Below are 21,366 nucleotides of genomic sequence, written 5' to 3'. Positions count from 1 at the left end.
TGTAGATATTTCCATGTATATGCAGATAGCTGTGTAGATATTTCCATTTTCATGCAGATAGCGGTTTAGATATTTCCATGTTCAAACAGATAGCGGTGTAGATATTTCCATGTTCATACAGATAGTGGTGTAGATATTTCCATGTTTATACAGATAGCGGTGAAGATGTATGCATGTTTACACAGATAGCGGTGTAGATATTTCCATGTTCCCACAGATAGCGGTGTAGGTATTTCCATGTTCATCCAGATGGCTGTGTATGTATATCCATGTTCATACAGATAGCGGTGTAGACATTTCCATGTTCATACAGATAGCGGTGTAGATATTTCCATGTTCATACAGATAGCGGTGTAGCTATTTCCATGTTCATACAGGTAGCAGTGTAGATATTTCCATGTTCGTACAGATAGCGGTGTAGATATTTCCATGTTCGTACAGATAGCGGTGCTGATATTTCCATGTTTATACAGGTAGCGGTGCAGATATCTCCATGTTTATACAGATAGCGGTGTAGATATTTCCATGTTTATACAGATAGAGGTGTAGATATTTCCAGGTTTATACAGATAGCGGTGTAGATATCTCCATCTTAATACACATGGCGGTGTAGTTATTTATATGTTCATACAGATGGCGGTGCAGATATTTCCATGTTCATACAGATGGCGGTGTGGATATTTGCATGTTCATACATATGGCGGTGTAGATATTTCCATGTTCATGGAGATAGCGGTGTAGATATTTTCATGTTCATCCAGATGGCTGTGTAGAGATATCCATGTTCATACAGATGGCGGTGAAGATATTTCCATGTTCATACAGATAGCGGTGCTGATATTTCCATGTTTATACAGGTAGCGGTGTAGATATTTCCAGGTTTATACAGATAGCGGTGTAGACATTTCCATGTTTATACAGATAGCGGTGTAGATATTTCCATGTTTATACAGATAGCGGTGAAGATGTTTGCATGTTTTCAGAGATAGCGGTGTAGATATTTCCATGTTCATACAGATAGCGGTGTAGATATTTCCATGTTCATCCAAATGGCTGTGTAGATATATCCATGTTCATACAGATGGCGGTGAAGATACTTCCATGTTCCTACAAATAGCGGTGTAGAAATCTCCATCTTAATACACATGGCGGTGTAGATATTTATATGTTCATACAGATGGCAGTGCAGATATTTCCATGTTCGTACAGATGGCGGTGTAGATATTTCCGTGTTTATAGAGATAGTGGTGTAGTTATTTCCATGTGTAAAGAGATAGCTTTGTAGATATTTCCATGTATATGCAGAAAGCTGTGTAGATATTTCCATTTTCATGCAGATAGCAGTGTAGATATTTCCATGTTCAAACAGATAGCGGTGTAGATATTTCCATGTTCATACAGATAGTGGTGTAGATATTTCCATGTTCATACAGATAGCTGTGTAGCTATTTCCATGTTCATACAGATAGCGGTGTAGATATTTCCATGTTCATCCAGATGGCTGTGTAGAGATCTCCATCTTAATACAGATGGCGGTGAAGATATTTCCATGTTCATACAGATAGCGGTGTAGATATTTCCATGTTCATACAGATAGAGGGGGTGATATTTCCATGTTCATACAGATAGCGGTGCTGATATTTCCATGTTTATACAGGTTGCGGTGTAGATATTTCCAAGTTTATACAGATAGCGGTGTAGATATTTCCATGTTTATACAGATAGCGGTGGAGATATTTCCATGTTTATACAGATAGCGGTGTAGATATCTCCATCTTAATACAGATGGCGGAGTAGATATTTATATGTTCATACAGAAGGCCGTGCAGATATTTCCATGTTCATACAGATGGCGGTGTAGATATTTCCAGGTTCATACCGATAGCGGTGTAGTTATTTCCATGTGCAAAGAGATAGCTGTGTAGATATTTCCATGTATATGCAGGTAGCTGTGTAGATATTTCCATTTTCATGAAGATAGCGGTTTAGATGTTTCCATGTTCATACAGATAGCGGTGTAGATATTTCCATGTTCATACAGATAGCGGTGTAGATATTTCCATGTTCATCCAGATGGCTGTGTAGATATATCCATGTTCATACAGATAGGGGTGTAGATATTTCCATGTTCATACAGATAGTGCTGTAGGTATTTCTATGTTCATACATATAGCAGTGCAGCTATTTCCATGTTCATACAGATAGCGGTGTAGATATTTCCATGTTCGTACAGATAGCGGTGTAGATATTTCCATGTTCATACAGATAGCGGTGCTTATATTTCCATGTTTATAAAGGTAGCGGTGTAGATATTTCCATGTTTATACAGATAGCGGTGTAGATATTTCCATGTTTATACAGATAGCGGTGTAGATATTTCCAAGTTTATACAGATAGCGGTGTAGATATCTCCATCTTAATACAGATGGCGGTGTAGATATTTATATGTTCATACAGATGGCGGTGCAGATATTTCCATGTTCATACAGATGGCGGTGTAGATATTTCCATGTTTATAGAGATAGTGGTGTAGTTATTTCCATGTGTAAAGAGATAGCTTTTTAGATATTTCCATGTATATGCAGATACCTGTGTAGATATTTCCGTTTTCATGCAGATAGTGCTGTAGATATTTCCATGTTCAAACAGAAAGCGGTGTAGATATTTCCATGTTCATGCAGATAGTGGTGTAGATATTTCCATGTTTATACAGATAGCGGTGAAGATGTTTGCCTTTTTACACAGATAGCGGTGTAGATATTTCCATGTTCATACAGATAGCGGTGTAGATATTTCCATGTTCATCCAGATGGCTGTGTAGATATATCCATGTTCATCCAGATGGCGGTGAAGATATTTCCATGTTCGTACAGATAGCGGTGTAGATATTTCCATCTTCATACAGATATTGGTGTAGATATTTCCATCTTCATACAGATAGCGGTGTAGATATTTCCATGTTCATGCAGATAGCGGTGTAGATATTTCCATGTTCATCCAGATGGCTGTGTAGATATACCCATGTTCATACAGATGGCGGTGAAGATACTTCCATGTTCATACAGATAGCGGTGTAGCTATTTCCATGTTCATACAGATAGCGGTGTAGATACTTCCATGTTCATCCAGATGGCTGTGTAGACATATCCATGTTCATACAGATGGCGGTGAAGATACCTCCATGTTGATACTGATAGCGGTGTAGATATTTCCATGTTCATACAGATAGTGGTGTGGATATTTCCATGTTCATACAGATAGAGGGGCTGATATTTCCATGTTCATACAGATAGCGGTGCTGATATTTCCATGTTTATACAGGTAGCGGTGTAGATATTTCCATGTTTATACAGATAGCGGTGTAGATATTTCCATGTTTATACAGATAGCGGTGTAGATATCTCCATTTTAATACAGACGGCAGTGTAGATATTTATATGTTCCTACAGATGGCCGTGCAGATATTTCCATGTTCATACAGATGGCAGTGTAGATATTTCCATGTTCATACAGATAGTGGTGTATTTATTTCCATGTGCAAAGAGATAGCTGTGTAGATATTTCCATGTATATGCAGATAACTGTGTAGATATTTCCATTTTCATGCAGATAGCGGTTTAGATATTTCCATGTTCAAACAGATAGCGGTGTAGATATTTCCATGTTCATACAGATAGTCGTGTAGGTATTTCCATGTTTATACAGATAGCGGTGAAGATGTATGCATGTTTAAACAGATAGCGGTGTAGATATTTCCATGTTCCCACAGATAGCGGTGTAGATATTTCCATGTTCATCCAGATGGCTGTGTAGTTATATCCATGTTCATACAGATAGCGGTGTAGACATTTCCATGTTCATACAGATAGAGGTGTAGGTATTTCCATGTTCATACAGATAGCGGTGTAGCTATTTCCATGTTCATACAGATAGCGGTGTCGATATTTCCATGTTCGTACAGATAGCGGTGTAGATATTTCCATGTTCATACAGATAGCGGTGCTGATATTTCCATGTTTATACAGGTAGCGGTGCAGATATTTCCATGTTTATACAGATAGCAGTGTAGATATTTCCATGTTTATACAGATAGAGGTGTAGATATTTCCAGGTTTATACTGATAGCGGTGTAGATATCTCCATCTTAATACAGATGGCGGTGTAGTTATTTATATGTTCATACAGATGGCGGTGCAGATATTTCCATGTTCATACAGAAGGCGGTGTGGATATTTGCACGTTCATACAGATGGCGGTGTAGATATTTCCATTTTCATGGAGATAGCGGTGTAGATATTTTCATGTTCATCCAGATGGCTGTGTAGAGATATCCATGTTCATACAGATGGCGGTGAAGATATTTTCATGTTCATACAGATAGCGATGCTGATATTTCCATGTTTATACAGGAAGCGGTGTAGATATTTCCAGGTTTATACCGATAGCGGTGTAGACATTTCCATGTTTATACAGATAGTGGTGTAGATATTTCCATGTTTATACAGATAGCGGTGAAGATGTTTGCATGTTTACACAGATAGCGGTGTAGATATTTCCATGTTCATACAGATAGCGGTGTAGATATTTCCATGTTCATCCAGATGGCTGTGTAGATATATCCATGTTCATACAGATGGCGGTGAAGATACTTCCATGTTCATACAGATAGCGGTGTAGATATCTCCATCTTAATACAGATGGCGGTGTAGATTTATATGTTCATACAGATGGCAGTGCAGATATTTCCATGTTCATACAGATGGCGGTGTAGATATTTCCATGTTTATAGAGATAGTGGTGTAGTTATTTCCATGTGTAAAGAGATAGCTTTGTAGATATTTCCATGTATATGCAGATAGCTGTGTAGATATTTCCATTTTCATGCAGATAGCGGTGTAGATATTTCCATGTGCATCCAGATGGCTGTGTAGACATATCCATGTTCATACAGATGGCGGTGAAGATAATTCCATGATCATACAGATAGCGGTGCTGATATTTCCATGTTTATACAGGTAGCGGTTTAGATATTTCCATGTTCATACAGATTGCGGTGTAGATATTTCCATGTTTATACAGATAGCGGTGTAGATATCTCCATCGTAATACAGATGGCGGTGTAGATATTTATATGTTCATACAGATGGCCGTGCAGATATTTCCATGTTCATACAGATGGCAGTGTAGATATTTCCATGTTCATACAGATAGCGGTGTAGATATTTCCATGTGTAAAGAGATAGCGGTGTAGATATTTCCATGTATATGCAGATAGCTGTGTAGATATTTCCATTTTCATTCAGATAGCGGTTTAGATATTTCCATGTTCAAACAGATAGCGGTGTAGATATTTCCATGTTCATACAGATAGCGGTGTAGATATTTCCATGTTTATACAGATAGCGGTGAAGATGTATGCATGTTTACACAGATAGCGGTTTAGATATTTCCATGTTCAAACAGATAGCGGTGATGATATTTCCATGTTTATACAGGTAGCAGTGTGGATATTTCCATGTTTATACAGATAGCGGTGTAGATATTTCCATTTTTATACAGATAGCGGTGTAGATTTTTCCAAGTTTATACAGATAGCGGTGTAGATAACTCCATTTTAATACAGATGTCGGTGTAGATATTTCCATGTTCCTCCAGATGGCTGTGTAGACATATCCATGATCATACAGATGGCGGTGAAGATACTTCCATGTTCATACAGATAGCGGTGTAGATATTTCCATGTTCATACAGATAGTGGTGTGGATATTTCCATGTTCATACAGATAGAGGGGCTGATATTTCCATGTTCATACAGATAGCGGTGCTGATATTTCCATGTCTATACAGGTAGCGGTGTAGATATTTCCATGTTTATACATATAGCGGTGTAGATATTTCCATGTTCATCCAGATGGCTGTGTAGATATATCCATGTTCATACAGATAGGGGTGTAGATATTTCCATGTTCATACAGATAGTGCTGTAGGTATTTCTATGTTCATACAGATAGCAGTGCAGCTATTTCCATGTTCATACAGATAGCGGTGTAGATATTTCCATGTTCGTACAGATAGCGGTGTAGATATTTCCATGTTCATACAGATAGCGGTGCTTATATTTCCATGTTTATAAAGGTAGCGGTGTAGATATTTCCATGTTTATACAGATAGCGGTGTAGATATTTCCATGTTTATACAGATAGCGGTGTAGATATCTCCATCTTAATACAGATGGCGGTGTAGATATTTATATGTTCATACAGATGGCGGTGCAGATATTTCCATGTTCATACAGATGGCGGTGTAGATATTTCCATGTTTATAGAGATAGGGGTGTAGTTATTTCCATGTGTAAAGAGATAGCTTTGTAGATATTTCCATGTATATGCAGATAGCTGTGTAGATATTTCCATTTTCATGCAGATAGTGGTTTAGATATTTCCATGTTCAAACAGATAGCGGTGTAGGTATTTCCATGTTCATGCAGATAGTGGTGTAGATATTTCCATGTTTATACAGATAGCGGTGAAGATGTTTGTATGTTTACACAGATAGCGGTGTAGATATTTCCATGTTCATACAGATAGCGGTGTAGATATTTCCATGTTCATCCAGATGGCTGTGTAGATATATCCATGTTCATCCAGATGGCGGTGAAGATATTTCCATGTTCGTACAGATAGCGGTGTAGATATTTCCATGTTCATACAGATATTGGTGTAGATATTTCCATGTTCATACAGATAGCGGTGTAGATATTTCCATGTTAATGCAGATAGCGGTGTAGATATTTCCATGTTCATCCAGATGGCTGTGTAGATATACCCATGTTCATGCAGATAGCGGTGTACATATTTCCATGTTCATCCAGATGGCTGTGTAGACATATCCATGTTCATACAGATGGCGGTGGAGATAATTCCATGTTCATACAGATAGCGGTGTAGATATTTCCATGTTCATACAGATAGTGGTGTAGATATTTCCATGTTCATACAGATAGAAGGGCTGATATTTCCATGTTCATACAGATAGTGGTGCTGATATTTCCATGTTTATTCAGGTAGCGGTGTAGATATTTCCATGTTCATACAGATAGGGGTGTAGATATTTCCATGTTTATACAGATAGCTTTGAAGATGTATGCATGTTTACACAGATAGCGGTTTAGATATTTCCATGTTAAAACAGATAGTGGTGTAGATATTTCCATGTTCATACATATAGCGGTGTAGATATTTCCATGTTTATACAGATAGCGGTGTAGATATCTCCATCTTAATACAGATGTCAGTGTAGATATTTCTATGTTCCTACAGATTGCCGTGCAGATATTTCCATGTTCAAACAGATGGCGGTGTAGATATTTCCATGTTCGTACAGATAGCGGTGCTGATATTTCCATGTTTATACAGGCAGCGGTGTGGATACTTCCATGTTTATACAGATAGCGGTGTAGATATCTCCATCTTAAAACGGATGGCGGTGTAGATATTTATATGTTCATTCAGATGGCGGTGCAGATATTTCCATGTTCATACAGATGGCGGTGCAGATATTTCCATGTTCATACAGATGGCGGTGTAGCTATTTCCATGTTCATACAGATAGCGGTGTAGCTATATCCATGTTCATGCAGATAGCGGTGTAGATATTTCCATGTTCATCCATATGGCTGAGTAGATATTTCCATGTTCATACAGATGGCGGTGAAGATATTTCCATGTTCATACAGATAGCGGTGTCGATATTTCCATGTTCATACAGATAGTGGTGTAGATATTTCCATGTTCATACAGATAGCGGTGTAGATATTTCCATGTTCATGCAGATAGCGGTGTAGATATTTCCATGTTCATCCATATGGCTGTGTAGATATATCCATGTTCATACAGATGGCGGTGAAGATATTTCCATGTTCATACAGATAGCGGTGTAGATATTTCCATGTTCATACAGATAGCGGTGTAGATATTTCCATGTTCATACAGATAATGGTGTAGATATTTCCATTTTCATACAGATACAGGGGCTGATATTTCCTTGTTCATACAGATAGCGGTGCTGATATTTCCATGTTTATACAGGTAGCGGTGTAGATACTTAGATGTTTATACAGATAGCGGTGTAGATATTTCCATGTTTATACAGATAGCGGTGAAGATATTTCCATGTTTATACAGATAGCGGTGTAGATATCTCCATCTTAATACAGACGGCAGTGTAGATATTTATATGATCATACAGATGTCGGTGCAGATATTTCCATGTTCATACAGATGGCGGTGTAGATATTTCCATGTTTATAGAGATAGCGGTGTAGTTATTTCCATGCGCAAAGAGATAGCTGTGTAGATATTTCCATGTATATGCAGATAGCAGTGTAGATATTCCCATTTTCATGCAGATAGCCGTTTAGATATTTCCATGTTCAAACAGATAGCGGTGTAGATATTTCCATGTTCATACAGATAGCGGTGTAGATATTTCCATGTTTATACAGATAGCGGTGAAGATGTATGCAGGTTTACACAGATAACGGTGTAGATATTTCCATGTTCATCCAGATGGCTGTGTAGATATATCCATGTTCATAGAGATAGCGGTGTAGATATTTCCATGTTCATACTGATAGTGGTGTAGATATTTCCATCTTCATACAGATAGCGGTGTAGCTATTTCCATGTTCATACAGATAGCGGTGTAGTTATTTCCATGTTCGTACAGATAGCGGTGTAGATATTTCCACGTTCATACAGATAGCGGTGCTGATATTTCCATGTTTATACAGGTAGAGGTGTAGATATTTCCGAGTTTATACAGATAGCGGTGTAGATATCTCCATCTTAATTCAGTTGGCGGTGTAGATATTTATATGTTCATACAGATGGCGGTGCAGATATTTCTATTTTCAGGCAGACAGCGGTTTAGATATTTCCATGTTCAAACAGATAGCGGTGTAGATATTTCCATGCTCATACAGATAGTGGTGTAGATATATCCATGTTTATACAGATAGCGGTGAAGATGTATGCCTGTTTGCACAGATAGCAGTGTAGATATTTCCATGTTCATACAGATAGCGGTGTAGATATTTCCATGTTCATCCTGATGGCTGTGTAGATATATCCATCTTCATACAGATAGCGGTGTAGATATTTCCATGTTCATACAGATAGTGCTGTAGATATTTCCATGTTCATACATATAGCAGTGCAGCTATTTCCATGTTCATACAGATAGCGGTGTAGCTATTTCCGTGTTCATGCAGATAGCGGTGTAGATATTTCCATGTTCATCCATATGGCTGTGTAGATATATCCATGTTCATACAGATGGCGGTGAAGTTATTTCCGTGTTCATACAGATAGCGGTGTAGATATTTCCATGTTCATACAGATAGCGGTGTAGATATTTCCATGTTCATACAGATAATGGTGTAGATATTTCCATGTTCATACAGATGGCGGTGTAGATATTTCCATGTTCATACAGAGAGCGGTGTAGTTATTTCCATGTTCATACAGATAGTGCTGTAGATATTTCCATGTTCATACAGATAGCTGTGTAGCTATTTCCATGTTCATACAGGTAGCGGTGTAGATATTTCCATGTTCAAACAGATAGCGGTGTAGATATTTCCATGTTCATACAGATAGCGGTGCTTATATTTCCATGTTTATACAGGTAGCGGTGTAGATATTTCCATGTTAATACAGATAGCGGTGCAGCTATTTCCATGTTCATACAGATAGCGGTGTAGCTATTTCCGTGTTCATGCAGATAGCGGTGTAGATATTTCCATGTTCATCCATATGGCTGTGTAGATATATCCATGTTCATACAGATGGCGGTGAAGATATTTCCGTGTTCATACAGATAGCGGTGTAGATATTTCCATGTTCATACAGATAGCGGTGTAGATATTTCCATGTTTATACAGATAGCGGTGAAGATGTATGCAGGTTTACACAGATAACGGTGTAGATATTTCCATGTTCATCCAGATGGCTGTGTAGATATATCCATGTTCATAGAGATAGCGGTGAAGATATTTCCATGTTCATACTGATAGTGGTGTAGATATTTCCATCTTCATACAGATAGCGGTGTAGCTATTTCCATGTTCATACAGATAGCGGTGTAGTTATTTCCATGTTCGTACAGATAGCGGTGTAGATATTTCCACGTTCATACAGATAGCGGTGCTGATATTTCCATGTTTATACAGGTAGAGGTGTAGATATTTCCAAGTTTATACAGATAGCGGTGTAGATATCTCCATCTTAATTCAGTTGGCGGTGTAGATATTTATATGTTCATACAGATGGCGGTGCAGATATTTCTATTTTCAGGCAGACAGCGGTTTAGATATTTCCATGTTCAAACAGATAGCGGTGTAGATATTTCCATGCTCATACAGATAGTGGTGTAGATATATCCATGTTTATACAGATAGCGGTGAAGATGTATGCCTGTTTGCACAGATAGCAGTGTAGATATTTCCATGTTCATACAGATAGCGGTGTAGATATTTCCATGTTCATCCTGATGGCTGTGTAGATATATCCATCTTCATACAGATAGCGGTGTAGATATTTCCATGTTCATACAGATAGTGCTGTAGATATTTCCATGTTCATACAGATAGCGGTGCAGCTATTTCCATGTTCATACAGATAGCGGTGTAGCTATTTCCGTGTTCATGCAGATAGCGGTGTAGATATTTCCATGTTCATCCATATGGCTGTGTAGATATATCCATGTTCATACAGATGGCGGTGAAGTTATTTCCGTGTTCATACAGATAGCGGTGTAGATATTTCCATGTTCATACAGATAGCGGTGTAGATATTTCCATGTTCATACAGATAATGGTGTAGATATTTCCATGTTCATACAGATGGCGGTGTAGATATTTCCATGTTCATACAGAGAGCGGTGTAGTTATTTCCATGTTCATACAGATAGTGCTGTAGATATTTCCATGTTCATACAGATAGCTGTGTAGCTATTTCCATGTTCATACAGGTAGCGGTGTAGATATTTCCATGTTCAAACAGATAGCGGTGTAGATATTTCCATGTTCATACAGATAGCGGTGCTTATATTTCCATGTTTATACAGGTAGCGGTGTAGATATTTCCATGTTCATACAGATAGCGGTGCAGCTATTTCCATGTTCATACAGATAGCGGTGTAGCTATTTCCGTGTTCATGCAGATAGCGGTGTAGATATTTCCATGTTCATCCATATGGCTGTGTAGATATATCCATGTTCATACAGATGGCGGTGAAGATATTTCCGTGTTCATACAGATAGCGGTGTAGATATTTCCATGTTCATTCAGATAGCGGTGTAGATATTTCCATGTTCATACAGATAGCAGTGTAGCTATTTCCATGTTCATACAGGTAGCGGTGTAGATATTTCCATGTTGAAACAGATAGCGGTGTAGATATTTCCATGTTCATACAGATAGCGGTGCTTATATTTCCATGTTTATACAGGTAGCGGTGTAGATATTTCCATGTTCATACAGATAGCGGTGTAGATATTTCCATGTTTATACGGATAGCGGTGTAGATATTTCCATGTTCATCCAGATGGCTGTGTAGATATATCCATGTTCATACAGATGGCGGTGAAGATATTTCCATGTTCATACAGATAGCGGTGTAGATATTTCCATGTTCATACAGATAGTGGTGTAGATATTTCCATGTTCATACAGATAGCGGTGTAGTTATTTCCATGTTAATACAGATAGCGGTGTAGATATTTCCATATTCATCCAGATGGCTGTGTAGACATATCCATGTTCATACAGATGGCGGTGAAGATAATTCCATGTTCATACAGTTAGAGGTGAAGATATATCCATGTTCATACAGATAGTGGTGTAGATATACCCATGTTCATACACATAGAGGGGCTGATATTTCCATGTTCATACAGATAGCGGTGCTGATATTTCCATGTTTATACTGGTAGCGGTGTAGATATTTAGATGTTTATACAGATAGCGGTGTAGATATTTCCAAGTTTATACAGATAGCGGTGTAGATATCTCCATCTTAATACAGATGGCAGTGTAGGTATTTATATGTTCATACAGATGGCCGTGCAGATATTTCCAGGTTCATACAGATGGCGGTGCAGATATTTCCATGTTCATACAGATAGCGGTGTAGTTATTTCCATGCGCAAAGAGATAGCTGTGTAGATATTTCCATGTATATGCAGATAGCAGTGTAGATATTTCCATTTTCATGCAGATAGCCGTTTAGATATTTCCATGTTCAAACAGATAGCGGTGTAGATTTTTCCAGGTTTATACAGATAGCGGTGTAGATATCTCCATCTTAAAACGGATGGCGGTGTAGATATTTATATGTTCATACAGATGGCGGTGCAGATATTTCCATGTTCATACAGATGGCGGTGTAGCTATTTCCATGTTCATACAGATAGCGGTGTAGCTATATCCATGTTCATGCAGATAGCGGTGTAGATATTTCCATGTTCATCCATATGGCTGAGTAGATATTTCCATGTTCATACAGATGGCGGTGAAGATATTTCCATGTTCATACAGATAGCGGTGTAGATATTTCCATGTTCATACAGATAGTGGTGTAGATATTTCCATGTTCATTCAGATAGCGGTGTAGCTATTTCCATGTTCATGCAGATAGCGGTGTAGATATTTCCATGTTCATCCATATGGCTGTGTAGATATTTCCATTTTTATACAGATAGCGGTGTAGATATTTCCAAGTTTATACAGATAGCGGTGTAGATATCTGCATTTTAATACAGTTGGCGGTGTAGATATTTATATGTTCATACAGATGGCTGTGCAGATATTTCCATGTTCATACAGATAGCGGTGTAGGTATTTCCATGTTCATCCAGATGGCTGTGTAGATATATCCATGTTCATACAGATGGCGGTGAAGATATTTCCATGCTCATACACATAGCAGTGTAGATATTTCCATGTTCATACAGATAGTGGTGTAGATATTTCCATGTTCATACAGATAGAGGGGCTGATATTTCCATGTTCATACAGATAGCGGTGCTGATATTTCCATGTTTATACAGGTAGCGGTGTAGATATTTCCATGTTTATAAAGATAGCGGTGTAGATATTTCCATGTTTATACAGATAGCGGTGTAGATATTTCCATGTTTATACAGATGGCGGTGTAGATATTTATATGTTCATACAAATGGCCGTCCAGATATTTCCATGTTCATACAGATGCCGGTGTAGATATTTCCATGTTCATACAGATAGCAGTGTAGTTATTTCCATGTGTAAAGAGATAGCTGTTTAGATATTTCCATGTATATGCAGATAGCTGTGTACATATTTCCATTTTCATGCAGATAGCGGTTTAGATATTTCCATGTTCAAACAGATAGCGGTGTAGATATTTCCATGCTCATACAGATAGCAGTGTAGATATTTCCATGTTCATACAGATAGTGGTGTAGATATTTCCATGTTCATACAGATAGAGGGGCTGATATTTCCATGTTCATACAGATAGCGGTGCTGATATTTCCATGTTTATACAGGTAGCGGAGTAGATATTTCCATGTTTATACAGATAGCGGTGTAGATATTTCCATGTTTATACAGATAACGGTGTAGATATCTCCATCTTAATACAGATGGCGGTCTAAATATTTATATGTTCATACAGATGGCCGTGCAGATATTTCCATGTTCATACAGATGCCGGTGTAGATATTTCCATGTTCATACAGATAGCGGTGTAGTTATTTCCATGTGTAAAGAGATAGCTGTGTAGATATTTCCATGTATATGAAGATAGCTGTGTAGATATTTCCATTTTCATGCAGGTAGCGGTTTAGATATTTCCATGTTCAAACAGATAGCGGTGTAGATATTTCCATGTTCATACAGATAGCGGTGTAGTTATTTCCATGTTTATACAGATAGCGGTGAAGATGTATGCATGTTTACACAGATAGCGGTGTAGATATTTCCATGTTCATACAGATAGCGGTGTAGATATTTCCATGTTCATACAGATAGCGGTGTAGCTATTTCCATGTTCATACAGATAGCGGTGTAGATATTTCCATGTTCATCCAGATGGCTGTGTAGACGTATCCATGTTCATACAGATGGCGGTGAAGATAATTCCATGTTCATACAGATAGCGGTGTAGATATTTCCATGTTCATACTGATAGTGGTGTAGATATTTCCATGTTCATACAGATAGAGGGGCTGATATTTCCATGTTCATACCGATAGCGGTGCTTATATTTCCATGTTTATACAGGTAGCGGTGTAGATATTTCCATGTTCATACAGATAGCGGTTTAGATATTTCCATGTTTATACAGATAGTGGTGTAGATATCTCCATCTTAATACAGATGGCGGTGTAGATATTTATATGTTCATACAGATGGCCGTGCAGATATTTCCATGTTCATAGAGATGGCGGTGTAGATATTTCCATGTTCATACCGATAGTGGTGTAGTTATTTCCATGTGTAAAGAGATAGCTGTGTAGATATTTAAATGTATATGCAGATAGCAGTGTAGGTATTTCCATTTTCATGCAGATAGCGGTGTAGATATTTCCATGTTCAGACAGATAGTGGTGTAGATATTTCCATGTTCATACAGATAGCGGTGTAGATATTTCCATGTTCATACAGATAGCGGTGTAGATATTTCCAAGTTTATACAGATAGCGGTGAAGAAGTATGCATGTTTACACAGATAGCTGTGTAGCTATTTCCATGTTCATACAGATAGCGGTGTAGCTATTTCCATGTTCATTCAGATAGCGGTGTAGATATTTCCATGTTCGTACAGATAGCAGTGTAGATATTTCCATGTTCATACAGATAGCTGTGCTGATATTTCCATGTTTATACAGGTAGCGGTGTGGATATTTCCATGTTTATACAGATAGCGGTGTAGATATTTCCATTTTTATACAGATAGCGGTGTAGATATTTCCAAGTTTATACAGATAGCGGTGTAGATATCTCCATCATAATACAGAAGGCGGTGTAGATATTTATATGTTCATACAGATGGCGGTGCAGATATTTCCATGTTCATACAGATGGCGGTGTAGCTATTTCCATGTTCATACAGATGTCGGTGTAGCTATTTCCATGTTCATGCAGATAGCGGTGTAGATATTTCCATGTTCATCCATATGGCTGTGTAGATATATCCATGTTCATACAGATGGCGGTGAAGATATTTCCATGTTCAAACAGATAGCGGTGTAGATATTTCCATGTTCATACAGATAGCGGTGCTTATATTTCCATGTTTATACAGGTAGCGGTGTAGATATTTCCATGTTCATACAGATAGCGGTGTAGATATTTCCATGTTCATACAGATAGCGGTGTAGATATTTCCATGTTCATACAGATAGTGGTGTAGATATTTCCATGTTCATACAGATAGGGGGGCTGATATTTCCATGTTCATACAGATAGCGGTGTAGATATTTCCATGTTTATACAGGTAGAGGTGTAGATATTTCCAGGTTTATACAGATAGCGGTGTAGACATTTCCATGTTTATACAGATAGTGGTGTAGATATTTCCATATTTATACAGATAGCGGTGTAGATATTTCCATGTTTATACAGATAGCGGTGTAGATATTTCCAGGTTTATACAGATAGCGGTGTAGATATCTCCATCTTAATACAGATGGCGGTGTAGTTATTTATATGTTCATACAGATGGCGGTGCAGATATTTCCATGTTCATACAGGTGGCGGTGTAGATATTTGCATGTTCATACAGATGGTGGTGTAGCTATTTCCATGTTCATGGAGATAGCGGTGTAGATATTTCCATGTTCATCCAGATGGCTGTGTAGAGATATCCATGTTCATACAGATGGCGGTAAAGATATTTCCATGTTCATACAGATAGCGGTGTAGATATTTCCATGTTCATACAGATAGTGGTGTAGATATTTCCATGTTCATACAGATAGGGGGGCTGATATTTCCATGTTCATACAGATAGCGGTGCTGATATTTCCATGTTTATACAGGTAGCGGTGTTGATATTTCCAGGTTTATACTGATAGCGGTGTAGACATTTCCATGTTTATACAGATAGCGGTGTAGATATTTCCATGTTTATACAGATAGCGGTGTATATATCTCTATGTTAATACAGATGGCGGTGTAGATATTTATATGTTCATACAGATGGCCATGCAGATATTTCCATGATCATACAAATAGCGGTGTAGATATTTCCATGTTCATCCAGATGGCTGTGTAGACATAACCATGTTCATACAGATTACGGTGAAGATAATTCCATGTTCATACAGTTAGCGGTGTAGATATATATATGTTCATACAGATAGTGGTGTAGATATTTCCAGGTTCATACAGATAGAGGGGCTGATATTTCCATGTTCATACAGATAGCGGTGCTGATATTTCCATGTTTATACAGGTAGCGGTGTAGATATTTAGATGTTTATACAGATAGCGGTGTAGATATTTCCATGTTTATACAGATAGCGGTGTAGATATCTCCATCTTAATACAGATGGCAGTGTAGATATTTATATGTTCATACAGATGGCCGTGCCGATATTTCCAGGTTCATACAGATGGCGGTGTAGATATTTCCATGTTCATACAGATAGCGGTGTAGTTATTTCCATGTGCAAAGAGATAGCTGTGGAGATATTTCCATGTATATGCAGATAGCAGTGTAGATATTTCCATTTTCATGCAGATAGCGGTTTAGATATTTCCATGTTCAAACAGATAGCGGTGTAGATATTTCCATGTTCATACAGATAGCGGTGTAGATATTTCCATGTTTATACAGATAGCTGTGAAGTTGTATGCATGTTTACACAGATAGCGGTGTAGATATTTCCATGTTCATACAGATAACGGTGTAGATATTTCCATGTTCATTCAGATGGCTTTGTAGATATATCCATGTTCATAGAGATAGCGGTGTAGATATTTCCATGTTCATACAGATAGCGGTGTAGATATTTCCATGTTCATCCAGATGGTTGTGTAGATATATCCATGTTCATACAGAGAGCGGTGTAGATATTTCCATGTTCAAACAGATAGCGGTGTAGATATTTCCACGTTCATACAGATAGCGGTGCTTATATTTCCATGTTTATACAGGTAGCGGTGTAGATATTTCCATGTTCATACAGATAGCGGTGTAGATATTTCCATGTTCATACAGATAGCGGTGTAGATATTTCCATGTTCATACAGATAGTGGTGTAGATATTTCCATGTTCATACAGATAGGGGGGCTGATATTTCCATGTTCATACAGATAGCGGTGTAGATATTTCCATGTTTATACAGGTAGAGGTGGAGATATTTCCAGGTTTATACAGATAGCGGTGTAGACATTTCCATGTTTATACAGATAGTGGTGTAGATATTTCCATATTTATACAGATAGCGGTGTAGATATTTCCATGTTTATACAGATAGCGGTGTAGATATTTCCAGGTTTATACAGATAGCGGTGTAGATATCTCCATCTTAATACAGATGGCGGTGTGGTTATTTATATGTTCATACAGATGGCGGTGCAGATATTTCCATGTTCATACAGATGGCGGTGTAGATATTTGCATGTTCATACAGATGGCGGTGTAGCTATTTCCATGTTCATGGAGATAGCGGTGTAGATATTTCCATGTTCATCCAGATGGCTGTGTAGAGATATCCATGTTCATACAGATGGCGGTAAAGATATTTCCATGTTCATACAGATAGCGGTGTAGATATTTCCATGTTCATACAGATAGTGGTGTAGATATTTCCATGTTCATACAGATAGGGGGGCTGATATTTCCATGTTCATACAGATAGCGGTGCTGATATTTCCATGTTTATACAGGTAGCGGTGTTGATATTTCCAGCTTTATACAGATAGCGGTGTAGACATTTCCATGTTTATACAGATAGCGGTGTAGATATTTCCATGTTTATACAGATAGCGGTGTAGATAACTCTATCTTAATACAGATGGCGGTGTAGATATTTATATGTTCATACAGATGGCCATGCAGATATTTCCATGATCATACAAATAGCGGTGTAGATATTTCCATGTTCATCCAGATGGCTGTGTAGACATAACCATGTTCATACAGATGGCGGTGAAGATAATTCCATGTTCATACAGTTAGCGGTGTGCATATATATATGTTCATACAGATAGTGGTGTAGATATTTCCATGTTCATACAGATAGAGGGGCTGATATTTCCATGTTCATACAGATAGCGGTGCTGATATTTCCATGTTTATACAGGTAGCGGTGTAGATATTTAGATGTTTATACAGATAGCGGTGTAGATATTTCCATGTTTATACAGATAGCGGTGTAGATATCTCCATCTTAATACAGATGGCAGTGTAGATATTTATATGTTCATACAGATGGCCATGCCGATATTTCCAGGTTCATACAGATGGCGGTGTAGATATTTCCATGTTCATACAGATAGCGGTGTAGTTATTTCCATGCGCAAAGAGATAGCTGTGGAGATATTTCCATGTATATGCAGATAGCAGTGTAGATATTTCCATTTTCATGCAGATAGCGGTTTAGATATTTCCATGTTCAAACAGATAGCGGTGTAGATATTTCCATGTTCATACAGATAGCGGTGTAGATATTTCCATGTTTATACAGATAGCGGTGAAGATGTATGCATGTTTACACAGATAGCGGTGTAGATATTTCCATGTTCATACAGATAGCGGTGTAGATATTTCCATGTTCATCCAGATGGCTTTGTAGATATATCCATGTTCATAGAGATAGCGGTGTAGATATTTCCATGTTCATACAGATAGTGGTGTAGATATTTCCATGTTCATACAGATGGCGGTGTAGATATTTCCATGTTCATGCAGAGAGCGGTGTAGTTATTTCCATGTGTAAAGAGATAGCTGTGTAGATATTTCCATGTATATGCAGATAGCTGTGAAGATATTTCCATTTTCATGCAGATTGCGGTTTAGATATTTCCATGTTCAAACAGATAGCGGTGTAGATATTTCCATGTTCATACAGATAGCGGTGTAGATATTTCCATGTTTATACAGATAGCGGTGAAGATTTATGCATGTTTACACAGATAGTGGTGTAGATATTTCCATGTTCATACAGATAGCGGTGTAGATATTTCCATGTCCATCCAGATGGTTGTGTAGATATATCCATGTTCATACAGATAGCGGTGTAGATATTTCCATGTTCATACAGATAGTGCTGTAGATATTTCCATGTTCATAAAGATAGCGGTGTAGCTATTTCTATGTTCATACAGATAGCGGTGTAGATATTTCCATGTTCAAACAGATAGCGGTGTAGATATTTCCATGTTCATACAGATAGCGGTGCTTATATTTCCATGTTTATACAGGTAACGGTGTAGATATTTCCATGTTCATACAGATAGCGGTGTAGATATTTCCATGTTCATACAGATAGCGGTGTACATATTTCCATGTTCATACAGATAGTGGTGTAGATATTTCCATGTTCATACAGATAGGGGGGCTGATATTTCCATGTTCATACAGATAGCGGTGTAGATATTTCCATGTTTATACAGGTAGAGGTGTAGATATTTCCAGGTTTATACAGATAGCGGTGTAGACATTTCCATGTTTATACAGATAGTGGTGTAGATATTTCCATATTTATACAGATAGCGGTGTAGATGTTTCCATGTTTATACAGATAGCGGTGTGGATATTTCCAGGTTTATACAGATAGCGGTGTAGATATCTCCATCTTAATACAGATGGCGGTGTAGTTATTTATATGTTCATACAGATGGCGGTGCAGATATTTCCATGTTCATACAGATGGCGGTGTAGATATTTGCATGTTCATACAGATGGCGGTGTAGCTATTTCCATGTTCATGGAGATAGCGGTGTAGATATTTCCATTTTCATACAGATGGCTGTGTAGAGATATCCATGTTCATACAGATGGCGGTAAAGATATTTCCATGTTCATACAGATAGCGGTGTAGATATTTCCATGTTCATACAGATAGTGGTGTAGATATTTCCATGTTCATACAGATAGGGGGGCTGATATTTCCATGTTCATACAGATAGCGGTGCTGATATTTCCATGTTTATACAGGTAGCGGTGTTGATATTTCCAGGTTTATACAGATAGCGGTATAGATATTTCCATGTTTGTACAGATAGCGGTGTAGATATCTCTATCTTAATACAGATGGCGGTGTAGATATTTATATGTTCATACAGATGGCCGTGCCGATATTTCCAGGTTCATACAGATGGCGGTGTAGATATTTCCATGTTCATACAGATAGCGGTGTAGTTATTTCCATGCGCAAAGAGATAGCTGTGGAGATATTTCCATGTATATGCAGATAGTAGTGTAGATATTTCCATTTTCATGCAGATAGCGGTTTAGATATTCCCATGTTCAAACAGATAGCGGTGTAGATATTTCCATGTTCATACAGATAGCGGTGTAGATATTTCCATGTTTATACAGATAGCGGTGAAGATGTATGCATGTTTACACAGATAGCGGTGTAGATATTTCCATGTTCATACAGATAGCGGTGTAGATATTTCCATGTTCATCCAGATGGCTTTGTAGATATATCCATGTTCATAGAGATAGCGGTGTAGATATTTCCATGTTCATACAGATAGTGGTGTAGATATTTCCATGTTCATACAGATAGCGGTGTAGCTATTTCCATGTTCATACAGATAGCAGTGTAGATATTTCCATATCCGTACAGATAGCGGTGTAGATATTTCCATGTTCATACAGATAGCGGTGCTGATATTTCCATTTTTATACAGGTAGCGGTGCAGATATTTCCATGTTTATACAGATAGCGGTGTAGATATTTCCATGTATATACAGATAGCGGTGTAGATATTTCCAGGTTTATACAGATAGCGGTGTAGATATCTCCATCTTAATACAGATGGCGGTGTAGTTATTTATATGTTCAAAGAGATGGCGGTGCAGATGTTTCCATGTTCATACAGATGGGGGTGTAGATATTTGCATGTTCATACAGATGGCGGTGTAGCTATTTCCATGTTCATGGAGAGAGCGGTGTAGATATTTCCATGTTCATCCAGATGGCTGTGTAGAGATATCCATGTTCATACAGATGGCGGTGAAGTTATTTCCATGTTCATACAGATAGCGGTGTAGATATTTCCATGTTCATACAGATAGTGGTGTAGATATTTCCATGTTCATACAGATAGGGGGGCTGATATTTCCATGTTCATACA

This window comes from Gorilla gorilla, chromosome 9, assembly GCF_029281585.2.
Source record: "Gorilla gorilla gorilla isolate KB3781 chromosome 9, NHGRI_mGorGor1-v2.1_pri, whole genome shotgun sequence".
Classification (NCBI taxonomy): Eukaryota; Metazoa; Chordata; class Mammalia; order Primates; family Hominidae; genus Gorilla; species Gorilla gorilla.
This window is presented reverse-complemented; position numbering follows the sequence as displayed.